The sequence below is a fragment of the Callithrix jacchus genome, chromosome 17 (assembly GCF_049354715.1).
Source record: "Callithrix jacchus isolate 240 chromosome 17, calJac240_pri, whole genome shotgun sequence".
Classification (NCBI taxonomy): Eukaryota; Metazoa; Chordata; class Mammalia; order Primates; family Cebidae; genus Callithrix; species Callithrix jacchus.
In genome coordinates, this window is record NC_133518.1 from 73,655,072 (window position 1) to 73,673,190 (window position 18,119).

The 18,119-nt window shown below is 38.7% G+C and overlaps 1 protein-coding gene across 12 annotated transcripts in view; it reads left to right on the plus strand.

The window, feature by feature from the left end:
- The first annotated feature begins 16,087 nt into the window (after positions 1-16,087).
- The window catches only part of ARPP21 (cAMP regulated phosphoprotein 21), a 160,664-nt gene continuing 158,632 nt past the window's right edge, over positions 16,088-18,119 (plus strand). For all 12 annotated transcript variants that reach the window (XM_008983987.4, XM_078354527.1, XM_078354541.1 and 9 more), the window contains exon 1: positions 16,088-16,959. The gene's annotated coding sequence lies outside the window, so the exon portion shown is untranslated. The remainder of the gene's footprint in view (positions 16,960-18,119) is intronic.

The following is an 18,119-nucleotide window of genomic DNA, read 5'->3' on the forward strand; positions in this document are numbered from 1 at the left end:
GCCTTGCATCCCAGGGATGAAGCCATGATGGATAAGCTTTTTGGTGTGCTGTTGGATTCTGTTTGCCAGTATTGAGGATATTTGCATCAATGTTCATCATGGATATTGGCCTGAAATTTTCTTTTTCAGTTGTGTTTCTGCCAGGTTTTGATATCAGGATGATGTTGGTCTCATAAAATATGTTAGGGAAAATTCCCTCTTTTTGTGTTTTTTAAAAATAGTTTCAGAAGGAATGGTATCAGCTTCTCTTTGTACTCTGGTGGAATTTGGCTGTGAACCTGTCTGGTCCTGGACTTTTTTTGGTTGGTATGTTATTAATTACTGCCTCAATTTCAGGCTTTGCTATTGGTCTATTCGGGGATTGGACTTCTTCCTCTGTTAGTCTTGGGATGGTGTAATATCCAGGAATTTATCTGTTCATTCTAGATTTACGGGTTTTATTTGCATGGAAATGTTTGCACCATTCTCTGATGGTAGTTGTATTTCTGTGGGATTGGTGGTTTTGTAGGATTTAAATATTTAGTTTATTCCATTTTATTTCTTAACTTTTATTTCAGGTTCAGGGGTGCATGGGCAGATTTGCTATACAGGTAAATTGCATGTCACAGGGGTTTGGTGTAAAATTACTTCATCAGCCAGGTAATAAGCATAATACCTGACAGTATTTTATCCTCTTCCTTCTTCTTCCCTCCACCCTAAAGTAGGCGCTGATTTTGTTCTTCCCTTTCTTGTGTCCATATATATGCAATGTTTAGCTTCCACTTTCAAGTTAGAACATCTGGTATTTAGTTTTCTTTCCTGTGTTAGTTTGCTTAGGATAATGACCTCCAGTTCCATCCATGTTGCTGCAATGGACATGATCTCATTCTTTTCATGGCTGCATAGTATTCCATGATATATATGTACCAGATTTTCTTTATCCAGTCTGCCATACATGGACATTTAGCTTGATTCCATTTGCTATTATGAATAGTGTTACAATTAACCATGCCTACACTTGTCTTTATGGTAGATTTATTTCTATTCCTTTGTGTATATATCCAATAATGGGATTGTTGGGTCAAATGCTAATTCTGTTTTAAGTTCTTTTCAGAAATCACCAACTTGCTTTCCACAGTAGCTGAACTAGTTTCCATTTCCATCAGCAGTGCATAGACATTCTTTTTCTCCATAATCTCGCCAGCATCTGTTATTTTTTGACTTTTTAATAAAATAGCCATTTTAACTTGTGTGACATGGTATCACATTGCGGTTTTGACTTGCATTTCTCCAATGATCAGTGATGTCAAGCTTCTTTTCATATGATTCTTGGCCACATTTTCTTTGTCTGTTCATGTCCTTTGCCCACTTTTTAATGTTTTTTTCTTGTAAATTTATTTAAGTCCTTTATAGATGCTGATGCATAGTTTGCAAAAATTTTCTCTCATTCTTTAGGTTGTCTTTTTACTCTAAAGATAGTGCAGATGCTCTTTAGTTTAATTATGTTCCATTTGTCAATTTTTGTTAGGTTTAAATATTTAAATAAATATACCTATTTAATAATCAGTGGAAATACATAAAACGTTTATTAAAAGAATAGTAACTCTACTTTGTTTCTGGCTAAATAGTGGACTAAGACTTTAAAAGTTAAATGTATTCTACGATAATAAAACTCAGAAACAACCCAAAGGTCCAATTACAGAAAAAAAATGATTACTTATGTAATAGAATATTATATTACAGTGAAAAGGAATGAACTATTAACATGTATATAAATATGGGTAAATCTTAGGACTGTCATATTGGATACAAAAGAGCATATCCATAAAACCATATGTAGTCTGTCTGTATTACATATTTGAGTTTTTAGAAAAACCTCAAAGAGAAACAAATCTAAACGTATTGACTTGAAATGTATACATATATAGTGTCAAGCCATTGAAATGGGGCATGATTAAACAGAAACTGAGACAGTGATGAAATTCGGCAGTAAAGCTATGAGATGGGATTTTGGAGGATGTCATCAGTAGGTTTCAACAGTATTCATGCTATTCTAGATAATATTCTGGATAATATCTGGTTGGAATTTAGAGATGTTTATTTTGTATTAAGATTACATATGTATTTTTTTTTCTTTTGAGATAGAGTCTCACTCTTGTTGCCCAGGCTGGAGTGCAATGGCACGATCTTGCCTTACCACCACCTCTGCCTCCCAGGTTCAAGCAATTCTCCTGCTTCAGCTTCCCCAGTATCTGGGATTACAGTCATGCACTACCACATCCTGCTAATTTTGTATTTTTAGTAGAGACGGGGTTTCTCCACGTTGTTCAGGCTGGTCTCAAACTCCCGACCTCAGGTGATCCACCCACCTTGGCCTCCCAAAGTGCTGGGGTTACAGGTGTGAGGCACCACACCCGGCCAAATTTCATATGTATTTCATAAATTCTTTTGTGTAACTAAATGTTTGATTTTTAAAAAATTTAAAATACAATGAACAAGTCAATTCTATAAATCACATTTTTTAATCCATTGATGAAAATCATAGTTTATGGTTTTCTTTCTGACAGATAATTATATTTGAGAGTTACATTTTTAAAAAATCAGAAACCTATGAATACTAAAGAAGGAAGGAAAGAAGTTCAGAAAAAATAATATTCCATTTGCCAGCACCATATTGTGCCTGAGCAGTGGCACAAGAGCAGTGTCTCTGAGTTAGCATCTTGGGGGAGACTGGACTTAATAATTGAACAGGAAACATACTGGAGTTGCTAATGTCTTAGACACTTCAGGCTGCTATAGCAAAATGCTGTATACTGGGTGGCTTTCATGTGGCAGAAATTTATTTTTCGTATTTCTGGAGGTGGGAAATCTGAGATCAAGATTCTGGCATGGTCAGCTTCTGGTGAGGGCCTTTTCCTAGGTTTCAGACTGCCAACGTCTTGCTGTATCCTCACTTGGAGGAAAGAAGGCAAGAGAAGTCTCTAGGGTCTGTTTTATGAGACACTAATCCTATTCATGAGGGTCCCACTCTCATAACGTAGTTACCTCCCAAAGGCTCCGACTGCTAACAACATTACAATAGGCATTAGGATTTCAATATATGGATCTTGTGGGGACACAGGTGTTGCAGCCAGCAAGAAGGATTCACATGATATTGCATAGATAATTTTAAGGCTCCCATTTTTTCTAATACAATATTTTCAGTTTCCTAATTTAAAATGAGTGGTACAAGATCCTTTTGTTTTCCCCCGTGCAGAGAACAAAACCTGGAAGAAAAGTCACACTTTTGAAGCTCTAGTTTAAATATGGAGAGCAGCCCTTTCCTGTTAAGGAAAAAAATGCGAAACGATATTTCGCCGTGTATCTGAGGCAGCAAACTTCCAGAGTAAATGATTACTCATGACCGGGTACTTGAAAGGAGTATTGAGGGATCTGCAATTACAACGACAATGAGAGTAAGAAAAAACAGTGGCCGATGTGATTTTAGTGACATCTTACATAGAACTGTAGAGAAGGCAAACCCAGAACACAGCACAGCAGAAGCTGCGCGTCATGTGACCAGTGTATCATGCACTGTGGTGGCAATGTCTTTGAACATGTAGTTGTGCTCATTACTTTCTTCCACAATCCTCATGTCATAGTCTCTCACTTTTAATTCATGGTCTTTTAGAATTTGACCCTGCGGGAGAGCTGCCTGAGTGGCCACATTAATCTCTGCTGACTTCACACACACACACACACACACACACACACACACACACACACACACTTCAAAAGCTTTCAGGGTACAAATGGGTTTTGGTTGCATGGGTGAATTGTATAGTGGTGAAGTCTGAGATTCTGGAGTGCCCACCTCCTGAGCAGTGTACCTTGTACTTAATATATAGTTTTATTTTCGTCCCTCAGCTCCTTCCCACCATCCCACTTCTGAGTCTCCAAAGTCCATTATACAACTCTGCCTGCCTTTGTATACCCATAGCTTAGCTCCCAATTGTAAAAACACATGGTATTTGCTTTGCTATTCCTGAGTTACTTCAATGAGAATAATGGTCTCCAGCTTCATTCAAGTTGCTGCAAAACATATTATTTCATCCTTTTTCATAGATAAGTAGTATTCCATGTTGCATATATACCAAATTTTCTTTTTCCATTCATTGGTCAATGAGCACTTAGGTTGGTTCCATACCTTTGCAATTGTGGATTGTACTACAGTAATCATACATATAAAGAATGTCTAACAACTTTTGTTTTCAGTAGAATCACTCAGACTTTTTTATTCTTTGTGCTAGTCCAAACTTCTTTAACAGTACTTCATTTTAGAGACGGGCCATGGATATTGTACCTATTATATTTCTAAATTTTTACACATCTGTCTCTTTGAACTCAAGAGAATACCTCTGAGTCTATCCAATGTATCATATCCAAAGGTTGCTACGAATTCCTCTTTATCAACTAATTCCTCCCAAGTGTACAAAATTGGGCTTACAACAAAGTTTTTCCACCTTTTAAGAAGTAGAATTGTGTGCAAGGCACATCAAGAGTTTACAGGTGTGCTGCTTTTAAGCAAATGAGACTTGCAGGAAAAGAAAGAGTGGGTGAGGCCCCTCGTGACTGCTGTGTCTTCCCTTTGTGTCAGTTTTATGATCAATACTGGAACCCTAACATCCATCTGGCTGAATAGTCATTCCCTTGATAATCTCACTGTGCTGTCCTCTTTTTTTTTTCACCTAAATGGTCTCTGACCTGGTTCAGAAATCACATTACAGCTGTGTATATCCTTTTGACTTTTAGCACTATTCTTCCTCTCCTAATAGACCTAAAGATTCTGGATCAGTTACATCCTTTCATTGCTTTTTTCAGATCATGACCTTTTTCTTGTCATAGCTGCATGTTGTGTGGAATACCTTATTCACTTATGTAATACTGTTTGCTTATTACTGGTGTTCTTCCATTTGTGTCCTCATTGATATTGCTGCCAAATAGCTTCCATCCACTCAAGACCTTTTGTTCCTGGCTTCTTTTTATTTAACAACTTTTCTGATTAAGTTAGGCATTTGTGTTCTCTAGTAAACAAGACAAGTCATTTAAAAATATTTTTATGACATACACTAGAAACTTTTCACAAGTATGGAATATTCCTCCGATTTTAAAACCTTTAAGTGTATCTCTTTACATTCTATTCAAGTTAATTCATTAGAATGCAAGGAGCTTGGATGGCATTTTTAGAGGAATAACAATAAATTTATTTTTAAAGTAACTAGAAAATAAAATTTAAATATTATTTGTGAGAAACTGAGACACATTTCATGACTGACTGCAATACTCAGGTATATTAAACCATTATTAATGACCATTGAACATCGAGAAACATTCTTAAACGTTTTTATCTTAAGCAGAGGGACTGGCTTAGATTTCATCCACCCTGAATTAGTTAATAGACCCAGCAGGAGGATGTACAAAACACTTCAATAAGCCCTGAGAAATATTCTTCTGTTTATATGTCTACTGAGAGGGTTTAAGGATTTCTACTGTCATCCAAGCTTGAGAGCTGCTGAAATAGATGCTTTTCTTCTCGTTCTAGAAAACTTTATTCCCTAGAAGCTATCCAGCTTGTTACACCCGTCATAATTGGTTGCACCAAATGTGGTTGTGTTTCAGAGAGACAGATCTAGTCTCTAAGTTTCATAAGGAAGACAACGCATGCAGTAAGTTTAGAAACCAGAACAGAGACAGTGGCAGACAATGCAGTACAGCCTACTTCACACTATTTCAGATTTCTTTTTTCAAACTTCCTTACTGTGGAAGATGAAAAGGGAACTATGTGAATGTCTGGACTCTATTATATGGAGTTACGATAATGGGACATAGTTTGTGGCAATAAGATAGAAGCCGCAGAACCTGGAGATATCTCTCCCCTAGCCCCAGAAGCAGTCTTATGAGTTAGACTTTTCTTATTCATCTGCCTATTTTCTTCTTTCTTCCTTAGTGAAACTCAGGGGAATATTGAGTCCTGCTTCCATTATGAATGCATAACCATTTAAAAGATCAAACTCTCCTGAGACAATAATAAACTGAGGAATCAAAGCTCGCATGTTTGGGAAGGGAGTTGATTATTAAAACAAAGGATCAGCATGGATTGAGTTAAATATTTTTTTATGGCTTGCAGGCTGAGGACAATCAAAAGTCAGGCTTGTGTAGGAACTAAAACTCCATTCAAAAACCTGCTGGCTTAATAGCGTGAAGAAACACTGAAAAGTAGGGAAGGATGTCTGGAAAGGATGTATCCAGAAGGAAGGAGCCCAAGTCTGTAAACCCTTCTGAAATCTTTGACTGATCCACGGCAGTACATACACTGGACAGACTGCAAGCAGTCAGTTGAAGAGAAAGAGAAATAACCTAAAATTTTAAGCTGATGACTTAAATATTGGATGTGCAGTTTTAACCCAATCAAGTTAAGTACCTGGTGAAACAAAAATATCAACAGTCTTCACTGGCCAACAATAGTACAAAGACTCTCAACAATATAACATTCATATGATCCATGATACAATTAAATATTAATTGATATTTGAAAAGACGCAGAAAAATGTTAATCAGTCTCAAATTTTAAAAATGTCAATGAAGGCTTACTTCTGGGTAGCCATGTTTTTGAAAATTAGTAAATAATAACATTAAAACAGAGATAGATGAGATAGAGGAAAATACACTTCTAATAAAAAAAGATGGAAAACCTGAGTAAGAAACAGAAGCTGTAAAAAGAAGAAAATGAAAATTATAATATCCGAAATAAAAAATTACTGGATAAAAGTTACTTTTAATCACTTTAAAGAGAATATGTTTTGTTTCTAGTGGATTTAAGACTATAAGAAATAGAAGTTTGCAACACTACTTAAGAACTCAGATAAAATAAGCTATGCAGTTATCAAAGAACTCTTCAAAGAGTTTTTCAGGTGTGTAGGTATGTATATGTATGTATGCATGTATTATATATAATATATAGTGTTACATTTATATTATATGTTACATGTCATAGGGCATTATATACTTTAAATATTCACTGGTGTGTGTGTGTGGATGTGTCTATATATGTATATATACAAATTACTATAAAATATAATACACAGTGTCAGTTGTATAACATATAATGTATGGTATATAACATATACATTATATATATATACATACATATATATATATATACATACATTATATATATGTAATATGCTATATGCATACATTTGCCAATGCATTTTTAAGAATTGAAAAAAAATTTGGAGCTAGATGTAATACTACATAGCTGTCAAAGAAATCTCCTAAAAAGTTGTCATATTATATATATAAAAATATATGCTATAATATATATTATAGCAACATAAGCCATAATATATATAATTGTATGCATATATAATATATATTATAGCATGTAATATTGCCTTTAGCCTGGTTACTATAAACCAACCAAGCAAATATTGCTTGCCAATGACAAGTTATATAAAAAGTAAGGTGGTCATATGTTTTATGATGTAACTCTAGGTTATAGTGTTATAGATATTTTGGAGAGTGAACTTCTTTCTTCTTCCTACTAAAAACCTTAGGCTGGGTGTGGTGGCTTACCCCTGTTAAGTAATCCCAGCACTCTGGGAGGCCAAGACAGGATCACTTGAAACTCAGAGTTCAAGACCAGCCTGGGCAACATAGTGAAACCATTTGTCTACAAAAACATTTTTAAAATCATCCAGGCTTGGTGGTGTGCACCTGTGGACCCCGCTACTCAATAGGCTGAGGTGGGAGGATCTCTTAAGCCCAGGAAATCAAGGTTACTATGAGACATGGAAAAAAAAAACTTAAAAAATATTTACTTCATTTTTACCATGCCACACTAAATATATTCCGAAGCCTCTTCCTCCTGGTCTAAGTCTATGAAAATGACAAAACTGCACAGGGAAATTAGAAGTGGTTTTATCAGTGCATTAGTAATTATGGGGAAAAAAACCATATATCAAAGAGGAAATTACATTGAAAAAGGAATCCAAGCCCTTTGCTTTAAAAATAGGGAAAGCTTCAGAGGCGTTTGTGTCCCAAAAGTGGTAGCTTTCTAAAAATCAGAGGGAGTTCAGTGGCAATTGAAAAGTTAGCAGTTTGCAAAACCACAATTGTTATACATGTTTGATACTGACACATTCATTCATCCACTCCTATTTTGTCAGCTAGCATGAGAACAGAAATAAAAAGGTACATGACTATAGCAGCAGAGTGGTTTTTTTCATTTGTCTTTAATGTGTGGAAGAGTAAAATGTATATGGGAATAATCTGGATAGGTGGATGACAAGTATAGTTTTTCCCAATAAATATAAAATTAAAAAGTTACTATAAGAATAACTAAAAAACTGGAATATTCCAGAAATCATGGTTGAAACTGAAATGCATCCTTAATTCTATGTTTTAAGAAGCTATCAGACTGAGACTTTTAAGATCCAGATAATTCTTTTTATTTATACTTTTCTGGAAGACAGAGAATCATGGGGAGTTAGCACAAAATGATTCTATTGAGTTCTCTAATACCCGAAATAGATAAGGACAACCTAGGAAGGGAAAGCTATAGACCAGTCTAAATTAGGAACATGTAATAAATCATTGGAAAACCAAACAAAAATTATATATATATATACACACGCACACACACGCACACACACACACACACACTCACACACACACACAGTCATTGAAATAATATTAAAAACCAGTGGATGGTTTAAGAATAGTAAACATACTGAAAAGCGGCAAAGCTAGATATGAGGAAATTATATAGAAGTCTATGCAGAGAGATAAGGAAATTTTGTGAAGGAAAACCTATAGCCCATGTCTAATATGTGTCCCCAAAAAGATAATTTTAAAAAGGCCATAGTCATATGGGGAAATTATTTAGAAATAAAAAAGTAAGACTCTTCAAATGAACAAATAAAAACAGTACATGAAGTCCCTATAAGATAAATGAAAACAAATCTATAAACCTGACCCTGAGATTATATATATATTTCTTTTTCTTTTCTTTTTTCTTTCTTTTCTTTCCAGGTTCAAACAATTCTTCTGCCTTAGCCTCCCAAGTAGCAGGCATGCACCACCACATCCAGCTAATTTTTATTTATTTTATTTTATTTTTGAGACGGAGTTTCACTCTTGGTACCCAGGCTGGAGTGCAATGGCGCGATCTCGGCTCACCGCAACCTCCGCCTCCTGAGTTCAGGCAATTCTTCTGCCTCAGCCTCCTGAGTAGCTGGGATTACAGGCACGCGCCGCCATGCCCAGCTAATTTTTTGTATTTTCAGTAGGGACGGGGTTTCGCCATGTTGACCAGGATGGTCTTGAACCCCTGACCTCAGGTGATTCACTCACTTTGGCCTCCCAAAGTGCTGGGATTACAGTGTGAGCCACCATGTCTGGCCTGAGATTACATTTTTAAAAAGACATCCAGCTGAATGATTTTAAATAAAGCATGATTAGAGTACAGAACATACCCATGTACAATACAGAAAATTTGAAGGACTGTAATATATATTGGCACAGGCTAGCCAAAATAAAGTTCTAGAGTCAATATCAGGGCTCCCAAACCCTCGGCCTCAGACCCATAGGGATCCATGGCCTTTTAAGAACCAGGTCACACAGGAGGAGGCGAGTGGCCTACAGCAGCATTACTCCCTGAGCTCTTCCTCCTGTCAGGTCAGCAGAGGCATTAGAGTCTCACGGGAGCACTAACTCTATTGTGAATTACACATGTGAGGGCTCTAGGTTGTGTGCTCTTTATGAGAATCTAATGCCTGATGATCTGAGGTGGAACAGTCTCATCCCAAAACTGTGCCCCTATCCCCTGTGGAAAAATTGTCTTCCACATAACTGGTCACTGGTGCCAAAAAGGTTGGGGATCATTGGTCTATATGAGTGTCAGACAAAATAGGATCTAAAGTAGAAGCATTGACAGAGATAAAAGACATTGAAAGATGTAATAATCTATCAAGAAGACATATTATTTATAACTTTGTCCCTGTTTAACAAAACATAAAAAAATTTAGAAAGCGAAAATCGAAATGATTGCAAGAAAAAATTTAAAAGTCCACAGTTCTCTCAAAGGCAGATAGATCAAAGCAGATAGAATTGATAGGATAATAAATAAATAATAGATTATTATATTAATATTTTTACTAATAAAATGAAAATATTTAAAATAATATAAATAGTTTAATTTTATATATCTGAACATACAGATTTATATAAAACTTGGCACTACTAAAGAATATGCATTGTTTTCAAGAACACATGGACCATTAACAGGAATTGTTCATATCCAGATGCTAGATGATTTCTCAACAAATCAAAATTGTTGACTAAAATTAAATTAAATTAAAACCTAATAATAAATAGTGAGCACTCCCTCAAAAAGACCTTTATAAACCAAAAGCAAAAAGTAAATATTCTTGTAAATCGTCCATGGGATGAAAATGAGAATTACAATGTTGAGCAAAACAATGAGAAAGCTTCAATGGTAAAATGTTTGTTATGCAGCTAAAATGTACAAAAATGAAAATATATATACGTAAGTGGGTATAATGGGAAATAAGACATATTACAATTTAATGAGCTGAGCTTTCTTCTTGAAGCTAGGTTTGGTGGCCCAAGCCTGTAGTCTCGGCTACTCGGGAGGCTGAGGTGGAAGGAACACTTGAGCGAAAGAGTTCAACTCTAGCATGGACAACATAGCAAATACCTCTTATCTTCTCTAAAAAATCTACTGTGATGCCAAAATGTAAAATATAGATTCTCAGAGAATGAGGAATTCAAATTTTAAAGATTTGCCTAAAGGAAAAATTTCCCAACTTGGAAACCATGCCCATCAATAGCTTTGATTTATGTATAACATACACATGTTCTGTATTCAATAGACTACTATACTGTTTTAAATGCATTGATATAGTCAATTTCATGGGGAAAAAACCCATCAGTTATTCTAAAGTAGAGAGCAGATTATAAAGTAGGAAAGCAGATTATAAAGCAATATGCATTCTGCAATCCATATATGCTAACTATAGCTCTTTTTATGGTTATATATGCAGAGAGATTAGCGAAGCACAAAAATCATGGCAGTTTGGGTGGTGGTATGCTAGGAGACTTTTTTTTGTTCCTTTTTGATTTAGTTCACTCACTTTTTTTTTTTTTTAACAAATATCTATACAATTTGCAAATGTACATCTATTTTGAAAAGACAGAAACTTTTAGAGTAGCTTTGGAGAACAAGTTGTACCTTTATGCAGAATTATGTATCTGTACATCGTTGTTTTTCTTCAGATGCTGTATTGAGCCTACAATTGGGTTTCCAGGAAGATCCAAGTTCTCTTTTGGCATATTAGCACTGTGAATATACTATGAATGTGTTTCACCTTTTGACTACACACACACACACACACACACACACACACACACACACAGCATATTAGCACTATGAATATACTATGAATGTGTTTTACCTTTTGACTACATGCACACACACACACACACACACAACATATTCACACTATGAATATACTATGAATGTGTTTCACCTTTTGACTGCACACACACACACACACACCATTTAAGGTATGGAGAACAGTTTAAACACATAAGTGTACTGTACCTCATTAGAGATAGATTGAAGCTGTTTTATTCTAGTGGTTAATTGATAGACCTTTTAATGTCATCTCAAGGGCGAGAAGCCAAATATATTATTCCAAGTTCTGAATAGTTTGGTAACCTTTGTCTTTCTTTGTGAATAAAGTAGAACTGTGTCCATCGTGGAAGAAAGTGTGATCTCTGGAACAGCAGTGTAAGAGAGGCAAGATCACAGAGAGTGGTTTGGCAAATGTTAGGTTATGCTCTGTGACGACTCCTTGTGTTTCAGAGGGATAACATTTACCTCTGTTTTCCCCACATATGCTTCTAATGCTTCTGCTTTCAATTCTAGGCCAGGTTTTGAAAAATCAAAAACACCTTTGGTGGGTTCCATAGGAGACTGCAAACGCTTTGTGTTGAAGCAGGTCCTGGAGGGAGTGATAACATAGGCTGGGTAGAGAGGGCCTGCTACTGGGCATCCTGCCTCCAGCCTTGCTCTACATCAGAAAAAGTCCATGCATCTGTGCTCTGCTGGCTGCCTGGCCTGCCTTAGCAACACCAAAGCCACAGATCTCTCTGGGTTGGAAGGGCAGAGGAAGAAACACAGTGCTCTGTAGACCAGGAGGAGAAAACCCCCAAATACTAAGGATGCGTCTGAAAAATGGTATATCTATCCTAAGAGATGCTGAAAAGAAATAGGAAATTTAGTCAGCGACCTTTCTTGCCTCTTGATGCTCAGATATTTTAGTGACAGATTTCCCAACCTTCTCTTTTACTGTTTCCTCCTATTTCTTCTTATTGTCCTTGCTCTGATTCATGCATCTCCGTGAAAGCACCACACACATTCATTTTTTAGGAAATTTCTTGGTTTGCATTTTCAGCAAAGCATCTTTGTGCATGTGCAGACCGGTATTCATCTGGAGTCTGCCTGTGAGAACTCCAAGGGTTCATGGAGATAATTTTCTCATCCTATACACAGCCTATTACAGAAGAGACATGGCTGCCATCAAGGGATCTGTGCCATTAGAACATTTGGTTTCTAGTCTCCCAAATCCTCTTTGTTTTTGATCGTGACATTTCTTCATGCTCAGATGCATACATGATGTAACATTCTTTGTTGATGTTCTGAAATGTGTTTTAGAGTTATTTTGGCTTCCACAAAATAAGAATGGGGCGCAAAACTTTCTGGTTGAAATGCTATTCTTTGGGGCTTTTTCTTTTGCTTTTCTCCTGCTTTTCGGTACCACACATATTTGTAAAGCTTTACACCCAAGACTGGTATTTAATAGACCCTAGACTGTTTCGTTGGAAACAGGGCAAATGAGAAGTCTCTCTAGGGGATTTGTGGGCCTTTATTGTGGTGCAGGAGTATGCCCTGAAGGGGAGCTCCGCACAGCCTAATTGTTGAGGAGTGATAGAAGCTCAACAGCATGGAAACTCTACTTCTCGCTTCAGCTAAAAAGGTGCTTAAAAAGGTAGCTGGGCTATTTTAGCAATGTGCCTTATTTTGAAAATCCAATTTGGTAGCTTCATTAAAGGGTACTAATTTGGTGTCTTAGGGGAATATATGTATAAAGGAGCTTGTCAACAATCTTAGATGTTTTCCAGTGTGTAGATGAGCTCAACTCCCCAAGCTGGGGTTACCTGGTTACATGCATGCTCCTTCATTTCATACATAATACGAAATAAACTCAAAAGCCCTCAAACCACGAGAGTAACAGGACCACTCCCTCTTTCCCAAGTACTGCCTCCCATTCCTCAAGTTAGGGTGCTCTTCATGCATAAACACATCTGCAGTTGCCATAGTCAGTCTGTCACCCAGAGGTCTAATGAGGAGGACAATAGTTTTAGTTACTTTAGTGTTGGTTAATATATACCGTATAAGGGCCTTAAAGCATGGTAACTGTCTTAAATTGTTTTTAAAAAATAGAAATACTTTCTGAATGCCTAGAAGAATCACTTATTGCTCACTGCCTGCCCAATACTCCCAAGGGTATAATTCGGTCCCACATTGGGATAAAAAATTTAAAGTTGAGTAGCTGAATGCTAATTATCTGCATAGCCTCAAATAAATTTGAGACTTCTACAGTTTATGTTGACAAAATATTATGAGAAAAGATAGAAAATTTAGTTGAAGCAAATTAAATTTACTTTTTGGGATGCTTTTAATAAAATAAAATATAGCTTAAAATCCATGAAATACTACAATAAATATTGTTATCAAGTTTGTCAATACACAGTTAAGCTATGAAAACAGTTTTGTTTTTTCACATAATCACTAGAGTTTGTAATAAGAATACTGAGTTCTCCCTCCCCTCATTTAATAGCTATAATTTCTAATCCAGTTTATAGGACTGGGTTCCATTTTAAAAAATAAACTCTCAGAGTGAATTCTGATTTTTTTTTTTTGGTAGAGACTGTGTTATGAACAAGCTGCTAAGATTTCCTATTAATAGATTACCTGTCTATCCATTCAGGAGATGCTGAGATATGGTTCTGTCCAGAAGAGAAGTCAAATACACTAATTTTCTTCCTATGCAGTCTCAATTTCCCCCAAAGAAAAATAGGTTTTTCGGAATGCCTTGAGATGAAGGAAAGGGTATTAAATTAGAAATGCTTTCATAATTTTCCTTTAAATTTTATATTTCTGGAAGGAAGGAGAAAATACCTGTAAAAAACACTTCTGGAGATGACTAAGTAAAAATGATAAGGATATAGATCAACATAACTGTTCTGAATTCATTGGGTTTGGTTTGTCTGGAAACTCATACAGCATATTCATTTTTATTCTGGTGAGAGCTGAACACCAAGGGAGACAATTTCGAATCGTTGGAAAATAATTACCTATTCATCAAGGGTCGGTACAACCTTATACTATTTTTATAGTAGTTTCTAGAAGTACACATAACATTTACTTGAGATTTGTAATCAATATCAGCGCATATGAACACGGTCACAGCTATAGAAATCAGGTTTCTGTAATAATGCAAATGCAAAGGCATTTATCTTAATAAATCTGTTTGTAATGTCTGTCATTATGGGTGGGTGTTCAATAAGTGAAACTAAAAGGATGTGGAAAATTTCATGACATGTTTTATATGCTAGTTATTTATTTGTTGTATATTCATGGGGTTACTAATTACAGCTGGTAAAAGTTGATTTCTCCTCTTCAGTTTATTGTGAGATGGGGCGTTCATTTCACTAGATACAGAGTTATTCAGTGTCTACATTTCAGAAACCGAATTGCTGGATACAGTCACAATGAGCTTTGGCAATTCCATGTGTGAGTGTACAACTATAATTTTGCTGCACATTAATAACAATCTTGCAAAGAAGCCCAGATTCAAATGCCTTTGATCTCAGCTAGGGGCAGAAAGCTAAAGTGGTATATCTTGGCTGGTGACCTATAATGTTGGAAAAGCAGGCTCTACATTCACTCAGAAGGGATAGGTGGTGTTCCGGAAATTTATTCACTCTTCTTCACTGAGCCTTTTCCTTTTTTTTTTTTTTTTTTTTTCCCCCTCCTTGTAGTGTGTTAGTGAGTGCTCAGAGACAATGGGAAAAAAAAAAACAAAAAAAAAAACCTGAATTACAGATAATAAAAATAGTGCCTCTCTAGAACAAGTGGTAAAATCAAGGCTTTTATTTCTTCAGGTGTCAACTCTGTTCCTTCCCCAAGTCCTACCCTGCCGAGGCTTCTGTGGCACCTCAGTGATTCCAACTCAGCGATCAGGTGGGCAGCGGTGTGGGCAGTCATCCACCAGGAGCACACTTGGTGCTACACGCTCGGACTTGTAGTCTGGGTCAAAGCAGAGAATCTCCAAGAGCTCCCAGCTACGGATTCATTCCGGTGGGGCGAGGTGTTATTATTGTGGGATTGTCTCTGCAGAGTTGGCCTGGAGAGTGAGCCCTGGAGGGAGTGGAGCAAGGCTTTGCCAAGTGTCCCCAGGAGTCCAGGGGCGCCCCCTCAGAAGGGTACGCTGGAGGGCTCCGGCACGGGGGACGAGAGAGAATTCCTGCCTGCTGGCTGGGAGCAGGGAGGCGGTGTGGCGGGGCAGGGGGCAACGTGCCAGTTTTCTCCCTGATTAATGATGCTCACGCTGCTGCGCGTGGCTCATGCGCTTTGTCTCCAGCCTTAGGGCTGGCGGAGAACAGCCCAGGGAACGAGTGGTACCGCGGGCGCCCGGCGCACCCAGCAGGTGCCATCCCTCTGGATGGGCCAGTTCTGGATGCTCCCCGAGGGACAGAAGCCGCGACACCTCCAGGCGCCCGGCTGCGGCCACCTCCCGGGTGTGGCGGGTCTGGGGCCCGGGGTCTCCGGCCAGAGCAGTTGCGGAGCCACGTGCAACACGCGCGTTGCCCTCAGCCCGGGCGGGGACCGGACGCATCCGGGGCTGCGGGGAGGAGCCGGGCGCCGCCCCCGGCGGCAGTGCCAGCCGCGTGGGAGGGCACGGACCCGCGGAGGGGCAGACGACGGAGGTGGCCAAACAGGAGGAGCGGGACCGAGGGATCGGCCGAGGCTGAGGCTGGCTGGCTAGGGGTGGGACTGGCAGCGCCACGGACAGGTGGGAGCAGCCAGACAGCCCGAGAGAGGGAGCCCAGAACGCAGCGAGAGCGAGAGCGTGAAGTAGGCAGGGAGAGGCGCCGGGAGAGATAGACAGCCGCACGCGCGCGCCTCCACCCTCCACGCGCCCTCCTCGCACCGCGCGCAGCGGCCAGGAGCGCAGAGTGGGAGAGGACCGTGGGCACAGGAGGCCGGAAGAGGGACGCTGCGTTGCTGGCGGGACGGAGGGATTCGGACGGACGGACAGACCAGCGCGCAGACTGGCAGCCTGCGAGAGTGACAGCTTCGAGAGCAGAGCGCAGGCTAGCGGGAATCCCGCGCGGAGCTGCTGGTCGGACCGACAGACGGTCGGACTGACAGACGCGCAGACGGACAGAAGGGCAGACGGGAGGCGGGGGCGCGTTCACTCCCCGCGGCCGGCCAGGCGGAGCAGGCGGCGGTGGCACCTTCTGAGCGCGCCCGGAGCGGAGACCGGCGGCAGCAGGTGCAGCGGGGACGCCAGCCGCGACCGAGCCGCCGCCGCCGCAGCCCTGGCTGCCACAGCTGTGCGGAACTCCAGCCGACACTGCAGAAAGCTCCGTTTACTAGCAGTTAAATAAATCAACCAAAAACCAAACAAACAAACCGACCCAACAACAACAACAAAGCCAAGCCAAAAGCCAAAACAAACCCAGCCAAATCAATCACTGAGAAACAATACTATTAATAAAATCCAAAACTAAACCAAACCCATCAAGGCACCAAGACGCAGGGGGGATATCCACTGTTCGATCAAGGTAATAATCGAGGTCTTCCGACGTGAACATTGCACGCCTTTTGCGGCTTTTTAGAATTCCTTCTTTCTTTCTGCCATATATCTGTGTGTCTCTTTTAAATTATTTCTTGTCTGTATTTCTCGTGTTTGTAGAAAGCTGATGTTGTTACACATGTATTGTGTTTTGTATGTTTCGTCAAGGAGGGATGGACGCTCCTTCCCCCAAAAAAGACAGAAATGGAAAGCTGGAACTAAATTGAAAAGGGCAATGTTTTTCATCGGAGAAGTCTACAGTGATTTCTATAGGCGTTATGGTACAAAGTTTGCAATGCTCTTTTTGAAAGAGACCTATTGAAGAGGTAGAAAGTTATACTCTGTTTGTTGTCCTGGCAAGATTGGGGTCCTAGGTCCCAAGGGGCTTAGAAGGAAGAAAAGAAAAGATGTTCACTTCTATTTTTAAATGCATGAAACCTGTGCTTCATCACAATCACCAATTTACGTTCTGTCTCAGGTTGTAGATATGGTGGTAGAATTGAGTTGAATTAGACAGGTGTTTTGAAAGTTTCTTAGGAAGAGAATTAACTCACTCAATGTTTATGCATAGAAATATAACTGGGGTGGATGTGGCTGCTGTCGGCTATTCAGGTTTGCTACGTGATCACCTTCTGAAGATGTAGGATAAGGACAGAATCCAAGCCTAAAAGAAAAAAAAAAAACAAAAACAGAGAGAATTGAAAGTTATAGGGGTGGGCAGCTAAGAAATATAAAAGGCTGGTAGAAATCATTTCCATTAGAATGTGGTTAGAGGACAGATATTCATTTTGATTTTTGATTTCTTTCAGTTTTTTGATTTTTGATTTTCTGCCAGTATGACCCTCAGCCTCTCAAAACAAGAAGGATGTTCCTCAAAGTTGAAATGAATCTATATAAGATTTTGTTCAAATGAAGAATCAATTCAAATGATTTCTAACCCCTCCTCATCTACTTTGGAGATAAAAACTGCTATGATTGCTTTGAGTAAACAGACAAGTGGAGATGACAGGAAATCATTTTTCATTTATTAAAAATCAGAAAACCTTTGACACACATTTTAAAATAAATACAACTACTCCTTTGATCATCTGTGTATGTATTACCACGGGGCTTAAATATCTTAATAGGATTTCAGTTAATGTCATTTTC